Raw genomic sequence first — 22,420 nt, 5'->3', positions numbered from 1 at the left:
TATTATTGTTTTACTTCCAGTGTATTTGTTCAGCTACCTTCTATTTATGGCAAGTGATATTTGTTTTCCATTTATGACTGATATAAAAGCTTTTTGTAAAATTATTATTTTATTAAGTGAGTTAAAGAAATATACGAAATTAAGATATTGTAGATGATATGACAAATCTGACAAAAATTGTGAAGGTGGCCCGAGACTGATAGAATTCTGCATTATTTGGCTAGTCCTCGTGGTGGACAGACTCTAAGGTCTGTGATGCCTGCTTCCTTTTCACGCCTTTGGATAATCCCTTCCCCTTGAGTTCAGGTGGGAACTGTGGCTTATATTTAAGCAATAGAATATGGCCTTTACCATCATAGAATATGACAAATGTAATGGGATGTCCCTCCTGTGATTATCTTACGGTATATAAGATCTCATCTCAGCAGACTGGCGTCAGAGAGACCCTCCTTGCTGGCTTTGAAGAAGTAAGCTACCATACTGTGAGACAGCCTATGAAGAGGGCCACATAGCAAAGAAAGGTGGGGTAGCCTTTAGGATCTGGGAGTCACTCCCAGCTGACATCCAGCGACAAGCAGAGATCTTAGTCCTAGAGCCACAAGGAAATGAATTCTGCCAATAACTGAGAATCCTGGAAGCAGGTCTTTCTTCAGTTGAGCCACTGATGAGACTATAGCCCCAGGCAAGACCTACGTCATAGCCTGGTGAGACCCTAAAGCAGAGAACCCAGCTCAGCTGTGCCTGACTGCCACCCTCTAGAAACTGTGAGATAATTATTATGTGTAGTTGTAAGCCTCCAAGCCTATAGTAATTTATTATGCAGCAATAGGTAATTAATACAGTGATTAAAAGTCTGAGATCAGACATTCTGAGTGTTCGTTTGGTTCTACCATTTCAAGCTGTGTGCCCTTGTAAAAGTTAACTTATCTGCAAAATGAGGCTAATAATGGGATTTATCTCATGGGTTATTTTAATTAAATGAGATCATTTATATCGAGTGCTTATCTCTGTGCCTTTTACATGGTAAGCATTTAGTAAACTACATTATTGTCATCATTACCGTTATCGTAACAGCTAAATACAATGTGTTAAGACTTTTACTTTAGAATAGTTTTCAAGGTAAACTTTAAGAAAATTTTTCATACAGTTTATAAATCCTTTATAATGCAACCATTAGGAATAGCAACGTCGGCGGGTCATATGTTGTTACTGTGTATGCATTAATGAGATTTATACTTTAATGCTCTTGAAAGAACTGGGAATACATTTGGTAACAAGTTTAGCATGATCGAGGTTCAGATGTTTATCTGCTTGGAGAGGATTTGGTTTTCGATTCATCTGGGTATAAAGTTATAGATCAATTCAGAGCTTAAAAAAAAAAAAGAAAAACAACAACAACAAAACTGTATTTGATTGTCCATCCCAGTGTTTCTTTACCGCATTCAAGGGAAATCTTCACAAAGATTTCCCTATTTAAAGAGCTAATCTCATGCAGATGGCTCTCTGCCCTTGTAGGCTTCCTGCCCAAATTCCCCTAATTTCATCGCCATTTCTATACTGCATCCACATCCAGCTTGTTGCTGTAGGTGCTCTCTCGGTATCCAGAACTCGGAGGATACCAGAATGACAGTGTCCTCCCTTCCTTCACAGTTGAAAATATGGTAATGAGTGTCTCAAATAAATCAGTGTCAGGACTATGTGCACTACCCAGATTTCTGTCCTCTAGTGCTTTCTGTTCTGAAAAAAAAAGAAAAAAGAAAATCAGACTTCTTCACTCAATAATCTCCACTTCGCTCCACTCAAGCTTCTTATATGTCATGCACATGTATTACCAAGGGTCTCAAGTTGAGGTGAAGAGAAAGGAGAATTTAGGACAGTCATAACCAAAGAAAGGAGAAAGCAGATTTTCTTCTGAACCTCAGAGCCCTGGAGATTCCTTGAGTGTCTTTCAGGAGCTACCAATGTCAGTCCACACTTGCGGTGGCTTTTCTATTAACTTGTGTCTTAGGTTGGATTTCCTAAGCATAAGCAGAACTTGAGGTGAGAATTCTTCAAGTTGTTGATGGGTGGGGCAATCTTAGGAGAAAGGGGAGTGAGAGGAGCAGAAAAGAACAGCTAAGCCTCAGCTGGACACTACCTTCAGCCTGATCCCACAGGGGAGCTCGGTAATCAGCATGTGCAGCATAGAGCTGGTCCACTTTTCAGACACGGGCCCCCACATCAGTCAGTCATTGGCTGAGGTCTGTGGAGGTGGTGGGAGGTAGGCACTGCCCATTTGGCTGAGGGTCATTCCAGGCACCATCAGCGTACATTACCATTGGTATTGAGTTAGTAGTAGAGATGCTGCCTAATCTGTGGTATTCAGACAGCCCTTTTTGAGATGCCAGCAAACATGAAATTCATGGGGTCCTTGACCAAGTGAAGAGAGAACAAGTACACATTGGAATTTCTTCTGTTTTAATTTGTTCTTCTAATTTTAGGATGCTATGTCTAAAAGGTAAAGATTCCATGTTGCTAGTGTCATCATTTTGAGGGAAGACATACATGTGGCCAACAAGCGTATTAAAAGCTCAATATCACTGCATTAGAGAAATGCAAATTAAAACCACAATGAGATACCATCTCACACCAGTCAGAATGGTATTATTAATACTAAAAAGTCAAAAAATAACAGATGTTGGCGAAGTTGTGGAGAAAAGGGAAAGTTTAGACACTGCTGGTGGGAGTGTAGATTAGTTCAATCATTGTGGAAAGCAGTGTGGAGATTCTTCAAAGAGCTAAAAACAGAACTACCATTCAACCCAACAATCCCATTACTGTGTATATACCCAAAGGAATATAAGTCATTCTACCATATAGACACATACACATGTATGTTCACTGCAGCACTATTCACAATAGCAAAGACATGTAATCCACCTAAATGCTCATCAATGGCAGGTTGGATAAAGAAAATATGGTACTTACACATCATAGAATACTATACAGCTATAAAAAAGAACAAGATCATGTTCTTTGTAGGGACATGGATGGAGCTGGAGGCCATTATCCTTAGCAAACTAACGCAGGAACAGAAAGCCAAATACTACCTATTTTTACTTATAAATGGGAGCTGAACGATGAGAACACATGGACACATGTCTCTTCTGTTTTGAGAGAGAGACTTTGTCTTACTGGTTTTTATATTCCAAAGACTTATTACAGTGCTTAGCTTGTGGAATCCTGAGTTTGCTACAAAAAGATTGTGGATAGCTGATTTTCACATCTGAGTCTGGGTAACAACAGTCAATTCATCTCCGGGGTTTTTCAACATTGACTCTATTGACATTTAGGGCTGGATAATTCTTTGTTGTAGAGGGCTATTCTGTGCTTTACAGGATATTTGGCAGCATCTCTAGCCTCTACCCACTAAATGCCAATAGCACCTCCTTCAAATAATGACAACCAAACATATCTCCAAGCATTGTCACACATCCTGGTGTCAGGGGAGGGAGGAATCATCCCTAGCTGAGAATCCCTGGGTTTGACCCTTGATCCAACATTATATGGTTTGTTGTAGTGTCCAGGGGGTAGGGCTTCCATTCTTTTATCCATGTTGGACCAGCTTATTTCAGCACCCTTAACATCAGACTCTTGAATCAGAAAAGAGGCCTAGGTGTTTGAGGGGAAGAATAGAGTATGTGAAGACTGGCTCTCAAGTCAGACAGCTGGGATTTAGATCCACTTACTACTTCACCACTTACTAAGTAACTGGGTAAAGCTGTTAATCTCTCTGTGCCTTAGTTTCTTTGTTTGTTAAGTGTCAGATGATTCCTATCTCAAGGGCTATTATGAGGACAAAATGAGTGAATAAATTACAATATGCTTAGGAAAGAGTCTGGACATATTGACAACTTTAATGCATGGCTGTTGTTGATATTGATGGTATTGATAAAGAAGGGAGTGACTTCAATCCCTGGACATCCTGTTCCTGAAGCTCAGGCATTCAACCCTGTCACCTCTTGGGCTGAGAGTCCTTGTGTGTCTCAGGAAAGCTGAAGGGACCTGGTAGATGGCAAGAGATACAATGGTAAGTCTCACCTCATCACTAGGACTCAGTCCACCTACCACTGCCCCATAGCAGTCTATAGAATCAGGGCTGTATTCTTGCTGGTTCATCTCGTTAGAGCAGTTTTATCAAATTGGTGATGGTTTGAGAGAAGGTGCTCTCTCTCCTTTTCCTCTCACTCTAATTTCTGAGACCGGTTTAAAGATCTAAGGGCCTCATTATCGCCTCAACTGCTTTTGCTTATTTAGATAGACAAAGTTTCATCAAAACATTTATGTTGCCAGGTCAAGATGACCAGTACAAAGTTATCTTGATTTACTCAAAGAATTATTCCAAATCAACACGTATTTCATATGACTCATGCATATTACTTCAGTCAAGACAGACCAACTTTAAAGGAAAAAAATACCCATTATACAAGGCACAGCTGAGAAACTAAAGTCGTATTATGAACTATTGTCATCCCACAAAAAGAAACTTACTTAATCTAAAAGATTTTCTCAGCAGTCCAAATTTAACTTCTCTGATATAAAGCACGTTTTGCATTGTCATCATTATGTGCCAAATGTGGGCATTGTATTATATTTATGAAAGGAACTGAAGTCCTTTCTTTGTGATATTTTTGCTCCTGCTGTTTTTGCTATGTGATGTTAAATTGCTGAAAATTATGCAAAATATATATCATGAATATGACACTAATTATTCATTAATGGCATGGAGAGATTTAAAAGCTTTGAAGCAGCCTGGAGAACTGTAAATCCCTTTACAATCTCCTGCTTGTAACCCTTACAAGTGAAAAATTTGAAAAAGATGAAGTGTAAGCTGAGTATTATTAATTGAACTTGACATACCTTAGTTGCAAAAGTGATGATGCAGCACTGCCTCTTGAGGCAAGGGCCCTGGCTTAGCTCACTTCCTGTTGTGTCTTAGGCATATTTTAAGAGCAGTTTGTAGTATCTAATGACTCCATTTCCAGATGAAGTAATTCATTCATTCATTCATCAAATGTCTCATGAATATCTACTACTATTGAAGGAAGGGAGGCCTTAAATAAATATGTCAGATGTAATAGGTGTTGTGGAGAAATATACAGGAATCCTGGGAAGGAGTCACTATTTCATTTCAGGAGTTCAAGAAAAATCTCTATGATAATGGGTGAACTAAGCACAAAGAGAAATTGGAATTTGCATTTCTAAACCCAACTTTCTAAAGCATTGTGGAATTTTCCCACTGCTGGTTTTCCTTTGTCTTGTGCACCCACATGCAGGCTGGCATGGGTGTAGGAAGAGTAAGTGGAGTAACTGAATGGGGGTATATGGAAACAGGGGGAATAGCTGGATTTGGTTGTAGGATAGAGATAGACTCTGGTGTTTGCATCTGAATGAACTCTTACAGGGCACGGAGCAGGGGAAAAAAATCAAGTGCATGAGCCATGTTGGGATTTTGGAGAGGCCCGACCTGACCTGGTTGCAAACACCTCCCTAACTTGTCCTTTTCCATTAATCAGTTGGACCTTCATTCTGGGTGCTGCCTCTTCACTTTTGCCTACCCAGAAACCCAAAGTTTCTTCTTTAAAATTCTTCCCTAGTACTTATAACTGCTTGACTCCTCTTTCATTTGGGGTTGTGCAGGAAAGCCACTCTGTGTCCTCCGAGAATGAAGTGTTCAATACAGAGTTTCACAACACTGTAAGACCACTTAAAAGGTTGGGTGTGAAGGTCAGGGAATCTACGTCCCATCACTTCAGCCTGAAGCACCACAGCAGCAGGTCTCAGATGCTGGTGTGGAAGCCACTGGGATCTCAATAATGCCTGACTGCAGCACATGATTCTCAAAACTTACCTGGAGCTGCTTCAAACCTCAAATCTGCCTGTAACTACCTGCCTGAGAAATAGCCTCTCCTTTCCCACCTTCCGTCTGAGCACCCATTATTGTACACTTTAACCCAGAACTTTATGGAGAAGGGGATTCTGGGAAACCAGAACCAGGTTCTGGTCCCAGCTTCTCAGCAATGCAGAGGACACCTCAGAAGGGGGTGCTAAGGTGACAACAAACAGTATAGTGCAGTCACCAGCCCTCCTAACAGATTGCCCCCTGTCCCTTCATTTGAGGCCATGCTAGCCCCATCTCTGTAATATCCAGCTGGTTTAAAAGATGTAAGGTCTGAACTCTAACACCTGCCTTTGAGATGACGGAGGAGCAGCTATTTCTATTTTTTAACATGGGCATGACTGAGTAAATTGCCCATAGTCAGAGTTCCTCCCAGAAACCCACATCTTTGTTCTGATGCTAACGTTAGGCAACTGTCTTTTTTCAAAGCATGGCAGAATTCATTGAGACCCAATATTTAATTGGATAGTCAGCAGCAGCCACAAGCCTGCCTGTGGAAATGTCCTTGTGTTTGTGATGCAGGGAAGGGAAAAGCAACAAGGAAAGACAAGCTGAAAATTCCTTCCACCATAACTGCCCACAGAGGAATTAAAGAAGATTCCCTTTGTCGCATCCAGCCCCTACAGTGATAGAGTATCAATCCTCATGCACATACGTATTGAGCATCTGTTATGTTCCAGGCACTGTGCCAGGCACTGGAGAATAAAAAAATAAATGTTCTAGTTATCTATTGTTGCATAACAAACAACTCCAAAACTTGTATGTTAAAATCATAGTCATTCTTTTTGCTCTCATATGTGCAATTGAGCAGGACTTGGAAGGGATAGCTTCCCTCTGCTCCATGGGACGTCAGTTGGAGCAGCACTACTAGTGTCTGGAGGACTCCCCTTTTAAGGTGGCTGACTCACATGGCTGGAATGTCGGTGCTGGCTGTCAGCTGAAAGCTCAGCCAGGGTTGTGGGCTGTGGGCCTCTTCACATGCTGCCTGGGCTTTCTCATGACATCGTGGCTGGGTTCTAGGAGAACAAGGTAAAAGTGAACTTTAATGACCTAGCCCTAGAAGCATTTATTCTGCTGGGAAAGGCAGAATGAAGGGGAAGGGACATAGATGCCACCTCTTGAAGGAGAGTCATAAGGTTCTAGAAGATGTGTGGGATAAGCAGTAATGTTGGGACCATCTTTGGAAAATACAAGCTGCCACAATATGCTTAGTGTATTTGAAGAGCTCACTAACTAGCAATGAAGGCAGATGTGAAACAGATAGAATACAGTTTGAAAAATTCTATGGAAGCCCTGGGGAATTTCATACTCTGCACAGAGATTTCAGGAAGGTTAAGAGAGGTGACCTGGGACTTAAAGGATGACTAGATATTCACAAAGCCAGAAAGTAGAAGGGCATGGCATTCCAGATGGGAAACAACATAAACAGTGGCATGATAGACTTTTGATTGAGGCCTCAGGGCTCCTCTGTGCACCTCTGCTTCCCAGACAGAGTGTGCATCCCATGAGGGCTGGACAGATTTCTCCTTGTCCCTAGCACAGTGTCTGGTTCATCATGTCATCTTGACTTTCACATAGTATATGCTCACTTAGCAATTTCCCATGAACATAATTGACATCAGATACAATTGTTCTTCTAGACCTTAATGACAGAGCTAGAAAGATGTGCAGGTTTTAGTCATTTTTTTCCAAAATATTGCAACCAAATATCATTTAGCCTCTTTACAACCAAATCCATCACACTGTACTCAAGTGTAAATAAGAATCATCTCAATGCCAATTTCTTTCAGGCCAAGGATTTTACTAAACAAACTATACCAGCCATTACCTGCAAACTTAGCCAAGATCATCTTGGATCTTCTTCCAAGAAGGTGGTGTTATTGCTCACTAGAGTACTTTGTTTTTCAGCTCCGTTCTTCATTCTCTCTTTTTTCTACACATGTTGAAATTAAAAAGAGTTTTCTAGAAGACCAGGAGTAGAGCAGGCAGAAAAATGAAACTGCACTGCACATGATTTTCCTTGACCTTAGCAGTCCAGTAGGCAGGAAAGAAAAAGTACATGTGGTGAGACCTCGTGTCCATTAGAGTTTCAGAAATGCATTATATCGCCTCTTGGGGACTCTCTTCCTCCTGAGTCTGTAGGTTCCTTTGTTCAACCAGAATATTATTTTGGATTGTATAGTAGTAAATCACTTTGGCCGTCATCTGAGGCTGCCTTGATTCAGTTTCTCAGACTCTAACGAGAATCTTCTGAAATCTACTCCTTTATCGGTGACTCATGGATAATCGTATAGTTAGAAAAGGGTAACCTGTTTGAGGTGTTCGCTGTTTCTTCTGATTGTTCAAGGGGATCTCCCCCAACTGCAATTATCTGTAGAAACTCCACTTGAGTGAAAAACTGTTAGTCTTGATTCCTTATGTCACATAATGTTTTACTTAGTTGACAGAACATAGTTAAGCCATCAATTAAGTATTGAATTTTAGTTTATCATTTCCTTTTTTTCTCTTGTTCCATTTATACATAGCAAAGCTATACCTTAATGCCTTTTTAAAAACAACTCTTTTTAGGGAAAGAGAGTTCTAAATAAACTCTTAAATACTTGGAACTGAAACTTTCTTTGAATGATGTCTTAGTTTATTTTGTGTTGCCACAACAGAATACGTGAGATGGGGTAATTTATAAAGAAAAGATTATCATTTAGTTCATGGTTCTGCGGGCTGGAAAGTACAGGAAGCACAGCACCAACACTTCCTCGGCTTCTGGCGAGGGCTTTTGTGCTTCATCACATCATGGCAGAAGGTCAGAGTGGAAGTACGTGCCAAGAGGCAAAACCTGGGAGGCATCCTGGTGTCATAACAACCCACTTTTGTGGGACTAATCCATTCCTGCAGGAACAGATGCAGCCTCGCCAGCGTGAGACCAAGCACCAAGCCACCCACAAGGGCAGCACCCTCATGACCCAAACACCTCCCCAAAGCCCCACCTCTCCACACCGCCACACTGGTGAGCACATTTCAGCATGAGTTTTGGTGGAGACAAACAAACCATATCCAAACCGTGGCCAGTGGGTTTAAATAGTCCAAAAATGTCACTGGGGAGTATATTGACTGTGATAATAAGCCTGCTGTTGAATTATCCCAACCATTTTTTTATTTGTTATTTTTATTTCTTCAGACAGAGTCTGCTCTGTTGCCCAGGCTGGAGTGCAGTGGCACGATCTCAGCTCACTGCAAACTCCACCTCCCAGGTTCAAGTGATTCTCATGCCTCAGCCTCCTGAGTAGCTGGGATTACAGGCGTGCACCACCAAGCCCGGCTACTTTCCTGTACTTTCCAGCCTGCAGAACCATGAACTAAATGATAATCTTTTCTTCATAAATTACCCCATCTTAGGTATTCTGTTGTGGCAACACAAAATAAACTAAGACATTATTTTTGTATTTTTTTTTAGTAGAGACGGGGTTTCGCCATGTTGTCCAGGCTGGTCTCAAACCCCTGGCCTCAGGTGATCTGCCCACTTAAGCCTCCCAAAGTGATAGAATTACAAGTGTGAGCCATCATTCCCAGCCCCAACCATTTTTTTAAATCGTCGTTTCATGTCCCTCATTACTTAGCTTTGATTCTATAGTTCATCATCAGGACCACTTACAAGCACCTGAATTCTCTCACTCCTTTATTCCTTTGACTTATTTGCCTGGCAAAGCCCTGACCTTGGTTAAACTGCATCTTGTTCGTGCCCACACCCGAGTGATTTAATGTTGCGGGAAAAAACATGCTGACTGGTTCACTTTACATCATACCACAGTCTCACACGGGTACCAGAGAATGCTCAGTGAGCCTGGTACTTTTGCTTTCTTCCTTTCTATAAAAATTAAGTAACTTTTTCTTCCCTCTCTTCCCCTTTCTCTCTTTCTCTCTTTGCTTCTTTCTTTTATTGATTCAATTTTAAAATTTCAATCATTAAATAATTATATAGTGCCTGGCACAATTCAAGGCACTTGGGATACATCAGTGAACAAATCAGAGAGCCCCCACCCTTGTGAAACTCACATTCTAGTGAGGGAGACCGTGAACAATAAACATAATAAATAAGTAAATAATATAATATGTTAGAAGGTGATAAATGGAGGGCCAGGTGCAGTGGCTCATGTTTGTAATCCCAGAAATTTGGGAAGCCATGGTGGGAAGATTGCTTGAGTCCCGAGTTCAAGACTAGCCTGGACAACATGGCAAAACCTTGTTTCTACAAAAAAATACAAAAAATTAGCCAGGTGTATTGCAGCATGCCTGTAGTCCCAGCTACTTGGGAGGCTGAGGCAGGAGGATTACTTGAGCCTGGGAGGTTGAGGCTGCAGTGGGCCGAGATTGCGCCACTGCAATCCAGCCTTGGCAACAAGTGAGAACCTGTCTCAAAAAACAAACAAACAAACAAACAAAAACATAAAAGAAGGTGATAAATGATATGACACAAGAAAAACCAGAGCAGAGTGTGGGTATGAGAGCACTAAGGGTAAAAGGATAGTCATTTTAAATAGGGTGTTGGCTAGGGGCTCACTGAAGGTGACGTTTGACTAAGATCTTGAATAGGTGGGGGAGTTGGCCCACTTCACACTCTCTCTCCCCAATCAACCTTCTCACCTGTTTTCTCCGCACCCTCACCTCCCTCAATGCCCCTCCACACACATACACTGTTCTGCTGATAACCTTGCCTGTACTCTTGACAGAAAATAAAAATGGTCAGACAGGATCTTCTATGACTTCCCACCCTCAACCTTCCCTCCCACCACTGTGTGCACTGTCCTGGGAGCTCTCCTATTATTCGCTGAATCCCCTCTCCCCTCACCTTCTTAGGGACTTTGCTCCTGTAATTGTCTCCCCTCTGTCTCCTGCATCATTATTTTTCCTCTCTACTCAGTTGTTACAAACATGCTCTTGTAGCTCACGAGATGAAAAATCCCTTGACCCCTATTCCCTCCCCTAATGATCACTCCGTTTCTCTTCTACACTTCACAGAAAACTTCTTGAAAGATTTGTCTAGTGTCCTGTCTCCATCTCCTCACCTACCATTCTCTCTTCCAATTTCTCAGTTTGGGCTTTCTCCCTCACTATTTCACAGAGACTGCTTTTATAAAGGTGGCCTGTGATCAAATCCGGCAGTCATGCCATCTCCGCTATCTTACTGGCCTCCCCAGCAGCTTTCCTCCACGTGGTGAGTCATTCCCTCCTTAAGAAAAACGTGCTTCTCTTGGCTTTGGTGACATCTCATGCTTTCCTGGATTTCTTCCTTCTTCATTGGCTCTTTCTCAGTCCTCTTTGCTCACCTTCTCTTCTGTCTGATCTTCAAATACTAGTCTTTTAAGACTTGATCCTGGGTCCCCTTTTCTTCTGTGTCTCCATCTTCCTGTGATTTTCTCCAGTTCCATAGCTTTATATAGCTTCTGCCTGTCACTTGAGGCTTTGTCATCTCAGAGGCTTCAGGCAGCAGGGTTTACTTTTTGATCTCAGAATGCAGAGGTGGAGGAGGAGAAATGCTCCTTGCAGCGACCGGGGACCCAGATAACAGAAGCTGCATCCAGACACCTGCCTCTGGGGGAGGGAAAGGCAAATCACACACCGGACTTCAAGCCTCTGCTCACAGCTAAACGGCTAGACTCATCATATGGCTCCTGCCTACCCTAGTGGGCCAAGGAGCTCAGATTTCCCTGTGCCCGAAGGAGAGGAGAATGGATGCCAACGACACACTAGTGACCCCCACAGAAAATGTTTTCAAATGTACTTTATGTATACAGGTACGTACATATTCACATGCACACACACACCCTATAAAGTAGGTGAGGGTAATTATATCAGCATTATACCAATGAGGAAGTGATATGAGTTGAGGTATAATGTATCAGGTTTCTCTGTTATTAAAAATCGTAGGAGCCCCATTTCTTGAGTTTTGTATAACCTTTAGGTAAAAACACTTGATAGGCTATACTGCTGTGTGCCTTGCAGCATCCTCTAATTTTGATCAGCATTTCACCAGGAGATATATACAACAGACTTAGAAGAGCTGTCATAACCTTTCCCAAGTGCACATATGTACCTACGTAACAAACCTGCACATTCTGCACATGTGTACCTACGTAACACCTGCACATTCTGCACATGTGTACCTACGTAACACCTGCACATTCTGCACATGTGTACCTACGTAACACCTGCACATTCTGCACATGTGTACCTACGTAACACCTGCACATTCTGCACATGTGTACCTACGTAACACCTGCACATTCTGCACATGTGTACCTACGTAACACCTGCACATTCTGCACATGTGTACCTATGTAACAAACCTGCACATTCTGCACATGTGTACCTATGTAACAAACCTGCACATTCTGCACATGTGTACCTATGTAACAAACCTGCACATTCTGCACATGTGTACCTATGTAACAAACCTGCACATTCTGCACATGTGTACCTATGTAACACTGCACATTCTGCACTTGTGTACCTATGTAACACCTGCACATTCTGCACATGTGTACCTATGTAACAAACCTGCACATTCTGCACATGTGTACCTACGTAACACCTGCACATTCTGCACATGTATCCTGGAACTTAAAAAAAAAGACAGGTAGTAAAAAAAGAAAGTATTTCCAAAGTTAAATTGCTTCTTCACTAGCAGAAGACACCCAATTCTTCTGTCTTTTCTGGGTCTTGCTTATTTCATGGCTGTTCATCTCTGCAGCGTACTAAGGGCAGAGCATTTCATGGGTTACTGATTGGGTCATAGCTGTGAATGGTTGTCAGTGGGTTGGTGTTTTGTGATAATAAAAAGTACACCGTGATGATAAAGTTGTCCCCAAGTTCAGTTTATCTCATATACCATCTAGAAGGAGTAGGGAAAACATTATGATGGTCTGTAAGAAGTGTAGGGACGTTTGGAATTTTGTAGATCACAACTGACATTGCTTACTTCTAAGGAGAGATTTAGTACTGGGATTACCTACAAAGGGAGTATTTTCTCTCCCAGTGGATATTAGACCAACCTCTGTTCATACTAATCACATTTTTTATAATTAGGGTCGTCATTGCTTTGCTGAATTTTGAGTTCCCTGAGATCTTGAACTATGTCTTAACCTTCTTTGTATCCCGAGGGTCCAACATAGGGCCTGTGCGCTAGGCAACATAGTGCACAGTAGTTAAATCATCTTTAGGTGTTTACTGAATGATTTTATGTGTCATTGTGTTGTGAGGCAGATAAAACATTTGCTTTTCATAATAGATCTAAGAAGGTGATGAAAGAAGGTCTTCTACATCAGTGTGTATTAATTAGCAATATGTATCAGATATACTCTGGCTTCCAGTGGTCTTGTGGATAGATGTGGCCATATGACTACTTCTGCTCAATGGGCTGGGCACAGAAGTGGTACGCATGCTTATGAGGCCCTCTGAGCTCTGCCTTCCCCCTGGGTGACTATCAGCATGAACCACTAAATCACTACAATGAGCTGCCCTGCAGTGGACATGTAGCATGAACAAGGAGTAAATCTTTATCATGGCACTAGCCGATAGAAAATTCTAGGAGCCACATATAAAAGGTAAAAATAGACAGATGAATTTAATAATAGTTTTACTTATCCAACAGATCTAAGATATCATTTAAACATGTAATCAACATAGGAATTATTGAGATATTTTACATTCTTTTTTGTATATATGCTAAGTCTTCAAAATCTGGTGTGTACTTTCCACAGTCAGCACATCTCAATTTGAACTAGTTGTATTTTAAGTGTTTAATGGCACCAGGTGCCTACTGTACTGACAGTACAGCTCTGCTGTTCAATGTCACTGATATTTGGGGGTTATTAGTTGCTGCAACATAACTTAGCCCATCCTGACAGCTACACTAAACATTGATTTTCCTCAGATACCCTGATGAAGTAAGTTTCTCAGACCTGACATGGGGATCACCAGGGTTGGTGCGAAGTAACAAAGAGTATGTTGCATGAGGGGATTCACTTTATGGCAACACAGAGAACCTGTAATGAAATGTGTGAAGATTTGTGCTCAGCCCTTCAGAACTGAACATCTAATTGTGGCCTAGAGGAGGGTTTCTTCGAGTTTCTCATAAATTTAGCCACATTGAAACTCTGTGGTGGTAAGAAGATGAATTTTTTTCTGCCTGATAATAGTGTTTTAACAAGGTAATCAATAATGTGAGAAAGCTACTCGTAGTCTGGATCGCAAGATGTTCATAAATTCATTTAGGAAGCATTCATTCTCAATGACCATGTGCTCAGTAACATGCTGGGTGCTGGGAATACAACTGTGAAGAAGTGTACAGTCTCACAGAGGCAGCAATGAAATCTATAATTATAGCATTCATTAGTTGGAATATGATCTGCATTAGTTTTATATCACGGCTGAAGAGATTACTTCAAACTTCGAGGCTTCGAGCAATCTATGTTTATGCTCCCACAGTCTCTGTGGGTCAGGAGTCTGGGTACAGCTCAACCATGACCTCTAATCAGGATCCCTCCAAGGCCACCCCAGGGTGTCCACCAGGTTGCATTCTTTTCTGGAGCTCAAGGTTCTCTCACATGGTTATTGGCAGAATTTAGTTTTCCTTGTGGTTGTAGGTCTGAGGTCTTCATTTTCTTGTTGACCTTCAGCCAGGAACGGTTCTCAGCTTCTAGAGGCCCCTCAGAGACCCTTTCACAACACAGCGGCTTATTTCTTCAGAGCGAGCAGGATAATCTCTCTGACCTCGAGACCCTCTCCTAAGGACTCATCTAATGCATTCAGGCCAATCCAGGCTGGAATGGAAGGAGCCCCGCCATGAGGCTGTTGCAGTATTCGAGAAGACAGATGATGGTTGTTTAAAGGAGGGTGGTGGCAGTAGAGATGCAGAGAAGTGTGTAGATCAAAGAGAAGTTTAAAAGGTAGAATCAATAAGACTTGGTGATTTGTTGGATATGACATAAGGGAAAAAGAAGTTAAAGATGGCTCCTGGACTTGAGCCACTAAAAGGATGGTTGTGCCATTTCCTGATGTGGGGACACTGAGAAGAAGAGCAGTTTTGCCAGTGAAGCAGATCCATTGTAGACATTGATGTGTCTGATCTGCCAGTGAGACATGAGGTACCAGGTGCCACACTGACCATTGGCTACACTGATCTGGAGTTCAGAAGAGAAGTGTGGGCCAAAGATATGAGTGTTGGAGATATCAGCTGATAGGTGACATCTAAAGCCATTAGGAGGGATGAGATCATCCAGGGAGGACAGGTAGAATGAGACTAGAGCCTGGATGAAGTCCTTAGAGACGTCCATTTAAAGGTCTTCTAAGGGGGACAATTTCACACACACCTATTTCTTGTTGCTGTTACTAATGTCACCTTCAGGGAATGAATATTATAATTATTTGGGAACATATAGTACTTCAAGAGGATTCTCTCCACCAGGGCACTGTGTGTGTGTGTGTGTCTGTGTGTGTGTATGTGTTGCAGAGAGGAAATTGCATCCGAATCAGCTGAAGAGCATTTGTAAACTACACTCACAAATTTCAGTGTGTCCCTAAGGGAAAAGAATAACAGATGCAAAAAAAATTTCTTTATAGAGACACATGCCCTCATTTTTTAGAGAAAACTGGAGCTCATAAAAGTACAAGTCATTTGCCCAGTGCTACACAGCTGGTTAGATGATAGCCCCCACTGAGAGAAGTTGAAGTTGCTTAGCAATTACTTTGAGCCCTTTAACCCTCGAGGAGTGTACATTTATCCACCAGTTTCACAGGCTAGATTCCAGATACATCAAGGAATTCTAGCATCAGCTATTGGGGGGTTACCCAGATGTCCACCAAGCTTTCAGTACCTGTGGGTGGAAGAAGGAAATTCTCACTTATTGAACCAGTACTATACAACCATAACAGCTTCAGAACGACGCTGAAAGGCAGGTATTATTTTCCTCATTTTACAAATGAAGAAACTGAGGCTTGTGAATGGAGTAATGCACAGATGGCAGAACCAGGCTTGAAATTTGCTCTTACTACTGGCCTTACATTAATTTTAGGATGTGAGAGCCAACTGTATGCATTGCACATCGACTGTAATATATAATTAAGCATTTCTTCAAAAAATAACATTACAGTGGAATTGAGTTCATGAGCAAATATATTTGTGTGAGCCTCTCAGCTTTCTGCTTGTGAAACAGCAGTTCTGAAGCCAGACTGCATTGGTGAGAACTAGGCTCCATTCCTTACTTGAGTAAACTTAGCCAAGGTACCAGACTTCTTTGTGCTTTAGTTCCTCATTTGCAATAAATTAGAATAATAGTAATACCTACTGCATAGGGTTGCTGTGAAAATTGAATGATTTAATGTAGGCAAAAGCTCTAAAATACCACCTAACGTGTAGTGGCACTATGTAGCTGCTTCCGTCTCTACCATTACTATTCATTTGCATTCACTATGATTTTTTTAATTCAAGAGGCTTCTCTGAGTTTCCAATTAGCAATTAATGTCTCCTCCTAGCCCCAGAATTTTAGAGTTTTGCTTTGTCCTCGTAACAGTATAGTTATGAGAAAGCAATGCCCAGGTAGTTACCTAAGGGGATACAGAGCAGATGCAAGTGGCTAACCTGATTGGATCCTTCACGCTCAGTAAATTGAAACGTCAAGCCTATTTATGCCTCAGGGTCTTTGTCTTTTACTCTTCTCACTGTCTGGAATGCTCTCTCCCTGTGTAATAGAACAGCCTCCCTCAGTACTTTTTTCAGGTCTCTGTTCGAATGTCACCTTATCAAAAGGCTTGTCCACACCGCTCTATCTAAAATAGCATCTCCTTCCTACCATTACTTTCTATTTTCTTACCCTCTTTATTTTTCTTCAAAGCACATCATCAGAAGTATTACACATCTATTTACTGAGGGTCTGTCTCCCCAGCAGAACTTGAGTTCCTCAAGAGCAGGGATTTGGTCTGTTTTGTTCACAGCTGTCTTCCCAGCACCTAGGACAGGCCCTGGCACATCATAGGCCGTCAGTAAAGATTTGCAGAATAGATGAGTGGATGTGTGAGTGAATGTTAAGTTACAATTCACACAGTGGGATTCATGGTTATCTGCAAAGACCACCATGATTTACGGGTGCATTGTCATCTATACAACTTTAGGACAAACTGGATGGCTCCAGCCCTTCACTGCAGGTAAGAGTACTACCATCTGTCCAGTTCCCCAGGCAAAATAACCTCTGCATCATTCTAGGCACTGGATTTTTTTTCACCCTCCTTATTTGTTCAATCCCAAGTTCTTTCAAACCTACCTCCACTAGATCTCAAGACCATCTGTTTCTCCTTTTCTTCTGGTTCTAACCACCATCTTGTCTCACCTGGCTACTAGAATAACTTTCTTATTGAACTTCCCACTCCTGTGCTTCCTTCGGACCATTCTCTACAAAACATGCAGCACACACTTTGGGAAACAAGTGATGCCTGCCTGCAACTCATTAGTGGCTTCCTATTGGCCTTAGAAAATAAATCCAAACTTCTTACCACATTGTACCTGGCCTGGCATGGTCTATTCCCAGCCCTCTTCTCTAACCCTATTTTAGGTAACTCTATCCACCTCACACTTTACAATGTCCAATCACCCCAGCCTTCCCGTTCCCAGAACAACCTCTGGACCTTTGTTCTTGCTGTTTCTTCTGGTTGGAATACTTCTCACTTGACTCTTTCCATGCCTAACACCATCTCATCTTTCAGATTTTAGGCTAAATGTCACCTAGTCACAGATCAACCAACAAATCTTAATCAGGTGCCTCCAGTTCCTCTCTCCCACAGAACTATATTCTTTTCCTTTTAAAATACTTTTCATAATTTTAAATCATGCTTATTTGTTGTTCGATGTCTGTCTCCCACTCTAGATTGTAAATTCTATCTACTGTGGCATATCTAGCACCTAGAAGAGTCTCTGACACAGAGTAGTCACTTAATGAACATTTTTGGATGTTGTTGAATGAATGTCATAGAGGAACCTGCAGGAAACCCTGAAGATACTAAGGGACAAAAGACAGGAATTGGGTGCTTGGATCTCAGGATTTCTGGTGGTTGGGGCTTGTAATCAAAGACTGATAAATCCTTCCAATATACTGGTTTCTTGTTTATTGCCTTCTCAGGTTATAATTTGAGTGAGTAGAAATGCTGTGTTCTTTTCACCACCAATATGGTGTGGCCCCTCTTGGAGATAATAACAAGCATATTTTTAGATTTACTATGAGCACCTTAACGGCATTATGCCATTTAATACAATTCAATAAGATATGTATTGCTATCATTTCCTATTTTACATTTGAACAAACTGAGGCACAGAGAAGTTAAATAGCTTGTTCAAGATCTCAGGGCTGGTAAGAGGTAGACAAATGAATATAAATATGTGAAGTCCAACCTCACAGTCCGAATTGCTAACCTCTGAGGCACAGATGCCCACATGGCCTTGTACCTATACTCCCATAGTGACCTCTACCAGTCCTTTAAATATAATGTTTATCCTGGACACACTTACTTTGTATCCCTGGCCCAGACTTCTACCCTGAGCTCCAGACTCATTTGTCTAACTACCCACGCTATATCTCCTGGGCATGTCAAACTTAACTTTTCCAAAACTGAGTTTATGATCTACCTCTGTACCCCCATCCTCCATGCCCAAACATGGTCTGCCTCTATTTCCTCTTCTCAACAAATGGCATCAGGAATCATGAGATGTGGAGATGTGTGTGTATACACACACATACACACATACATATATATACATACACACCTCTTTGAGAGATGGACTGCTTGGATTAGATAGTGGCATGCCATTTCTCCTGCCTTACTGTTGCAAGGACCATGACTGTTACATACCAAGGCATGGACCAAAATTTAGTAAATCGAAGGTTTTCAGTATGTTCTTGCTGAATAAAAGAAAAAAAAAGGAAGAATTTTTTGTGTGAATCTCATCTCTTTTTACTCCAGGTAATTTCCCATGATATTCGCTAATTTTTTCAGTCATTTTTCTAAGAATATTTTTCCAAACTTCTCTAAGTGGTAATTTTTCTCTCCCCAAGGTTTTATTCCCAGGAATTTGTATTGCAGTATATTAATGAAACAACGCTATGTTTCGTAAAAATCATTTTCATTTCTTTTCACTTGGGCTCTTGTGCACTTGGATTTATATGGCAAAGAATACTTAATAATAAGGAAAGACCTATCTAGAAACAGCAGTGTAATCATTTGGCAGTAGAGAAAAGAGTGATTTATGGGCCATATAATTAGCAATCATCTGTTTCCCATTTATTTCTCGGGACTGAAGTTCAGAAGGCATTCAGTAACAAGCAGTAGGTAATGCCGTCTCAGTTTTTCCTTGGAAAGCTGAATATGAATAATAAGCCCCATACACTATATTTTCCCTTAAGTATGTAAAAAGGACAAAAGGACACACACACACACATACACATACACACACACAGAGAGAGAGAGAGAGAGAGAGAGAGAGAGAGAGAGAGAACTCATATTCTTTGCTATTCAAGAGAATTCAGGTAATGTTTTTTTCTCGAGATAATCAAAACAATTTTTAATAGCCCCAAATAAAATCTCAGTTCATTGGTAACTTAATTTTGCTTTACATGAAGGAAAGCCTCTTTGTTTTTGTTGCTTTGTTTTCTAAAATATGAAATTCTTTTAAGACAAATTCATATAAACTGATAAAGCAACAATCCAGATTCTATGCATCTTAAATGCATTTGCAAAGCCATTATTTATTTAAACTTCAGAAGTTGTCAGGTATAATTCAAAAGCAAGTTAAGAGGTGAAGGTATGGAATCAGCTCTGTCTGGGGTAAACATTTATTTGGCTGTGGGTGAGCCACTTGTCACCTCTCTTTCTCCTCCTCTAAGAAACTGAAGGAAAACCACTCTCACAAGGTTCATATGGGAATAAGATGGGGTAATGTGTGAATGTGCTTTGACAATTGCAAAGCATGAAAAATAAATAAATAAATAAATAAATAAAATGAGGTTGTTATTGTTATTAGTTAAATAATAAGTGATTTTTATCAGGCTGAATAAATCAAAATAGCTATCCTTTTATGCAGAAAATGGTTGAGATCCCACATCAGAATTTTAGTTGATTCAGTATGTATTCAGATAATGAACTTAGCTTTTCTACATATAGAAATGTGGTATTTAAGTTGTTCTCTGAGTGGAATATTTTAATATATTTTTAATGTTTCCATAAATTTATGAGAGATCTTCAAATGATTATTTTCCCACTAGATTGTTTATTTTCTGTAAATCCTAACAATTACAGTAAATCTATGGAGAGAGTAATCTCTAAGCACTATATTCTGCTCTAAATCATTTGTTTAATTCAGTGAATCAATCACATTTCCATATAGAGTCCTCTGTGTTGCACAATTTTACTCTCTCATAGGAAGATGAGTGAATATAGAACCTTAAAGGAAAGCTAAGTGAATATAAAGAAATCCCATTATCATGATTAAAATTTCCAACTTAGGAAGCCACAAAGCCTTCCCAGATCTGAAGTATATCTTCATATAAAGAAAAAGAACTATTTTTAGGAAATACAGTCTTTCTTCTGCATTATAACTTGGAAAACTGTACTATGTATTGAAAAGGAAGCAGCAATCTTTTCTAAAGTCCAACAAATGCTCAGCTGAAAAGCTGTGAGACCATCTCAGATCCCCAAGGCATCATTGCATCCACAGGCATGAAATGGGGCGGGACTGACTGTGTGTGTGTGTGATGTTTCTGTATGTTCTGTATGGGCATCACAGCCTGTGAGCTCATTTACATACCCCGATCTAAACAGCTGTGCCAGGAGGACTGACCGTAATAGGTTACTGAACAGAGGAAAGCAGTTTTTACAAAGAGACAAAGCATTTGGCCATCACATTTTCGGTTGTTACTGGTTTGTCCACTCCCTGGACAGGCACCTCATTTGCAGTAACCTGCAGTGTTCACTGTAAGAGTCACTTCATTGACAGTCACTACCTGCTTCACAGGAATCCAGTATTCACCTGGGCCAGGTCTAGCTGCCCACATTTCACTAATCATGTTCATGGATTAGACAAACATTGGGTGTGTGGTACCTCCGTGCCAAGCACTGTGCTAGGCCCAAAGGATTCAACTATGAATAACAGAAATATTCCTTGTTATCAGGAGGGTTATACTCAGGGCACTCTTGTCTCAAGCCAGAAGGTAAAACCTCATTTCAGCCTGAACTGCCAGAAAGTTAGACTTTTCAGACCAATATTAGAGAGTGCCTGCCACTACTGATGGGCCCTGGCCTTCCTACCCTTGGGAAATTCAGCATCACACCAGTCTCTGAGAACATTGCAGTTGATGCCAGTTTGATTTTCATAATATCTTGATGGGTTTATACACGTATAATATTTATAACCCTTGAATGTTTATAATTCAGGTCAAAAAGACTCTGAATTAAAGTATGATAAATGAATTACAACTTTACATCCATCTGCAATTTCAAAACAATTTCCCATAGTGCACATTTACCCCAGCTAGAGGAAAAAGTTGAGCTTCTATTTTTGTCAGTTGTGCAAAAACAACAACAACAACAAGAACCAACAAAGGATTGTTATGCAATACTAGTATAAGGAAAGTCTAGCCACAAAGCACAAAGTCCTAACATATTTGTCAACATTCCTAAACTATAAAAACTTAAATGCCATGCAGTCCAGATCAACCCTATATGAGACAGATGGGGATTAGTAATTGGCCACTTTACTAATTTAAACTGGTTTGGCTCCTATTTTCTCACTTTCCTTCTACAACTGACCCCTCCTTGTGGAAAGTGACTTCCAAAGAGAAATCTCCTAATTGGTTTTTCATGTCCTTTTGGCCAGAGGCATAGACCAAAATCTGTTGGATAGTTATCGGGGTGTGAAGTCCTAGTTTTACTTCCCTACGTTCTAGGTTGATAAAAAGCCCCAAAGCAGGCAAAGGTCTTTGACCAAAGAACACAGCTCTTTGAAAAAGCTTTGCCAGGCACCCACCCAGATTGCAGTCTCACATCTTTTGGCTTGCTTCATCTCCACCATCAACTTTTGCTTTTGCCTGGATGACTGAGAACATTCCTTCTTCTCCCTTATCATTTATTCTCCATGAAACAACCACAGTGATCTTTGACAACCTAAATCAAAGTGGTTTCCCAGTGTTCCTAGAATAAAGTCCGCTGCACGTTCTATCTTCTGCTCACCTTCTCCGCCTCTTCTGATGCCACTCTTCCCTCCTTAAAACACCTCAGCCCCTCTGCTCTCCTTTCTCTCCCTCAATATACCAGGCAGCTTCCCAGCTCAGGGCCTTTGCACCCAGAGCGCTCATGCTGTGCTCTTTCCCCAGCTGGTGCCTTCTCCTCCTTAGGTCTCAGCTCACATGTCACCTCCACAGAGAAGACTTTCCTCAACCCCTTGTCCAA

General features: G+C 41.0%; 1 protein-coding gene across 6 annotated transcripts in view; it reads left to right on the top strand.

Moving 5' to 3' along the window:
• LOC105493844 (anoctamin 4) overlaps positions 1 to 22,420 on the top strand; it is a 380,690-nt gene that overhangs the window by 213,250 nt on the left and 145,020 nt on the right. The window lies entirely within an intron of this gene.

The sequence above is a fragment of the Macaca nemestrina genome, chromosome 10 (genome assembly GCF_043159975.1).
Source record: "Macaca nemestrina isolate mMacNem1 chromosome 10, mMacNem.hap1, whole genome shotgun sequence".
Classification (NCBI taxonomy): domain Eukaryota; kingdom Metazoa; phylum Chordata; class Mammalia; order Primates; family Cercopithecidae; genus Macaca; species Macaca nemestrina.
This window is presented reverse-complemented; position numbering and strand designations above follow the sequence as displayed.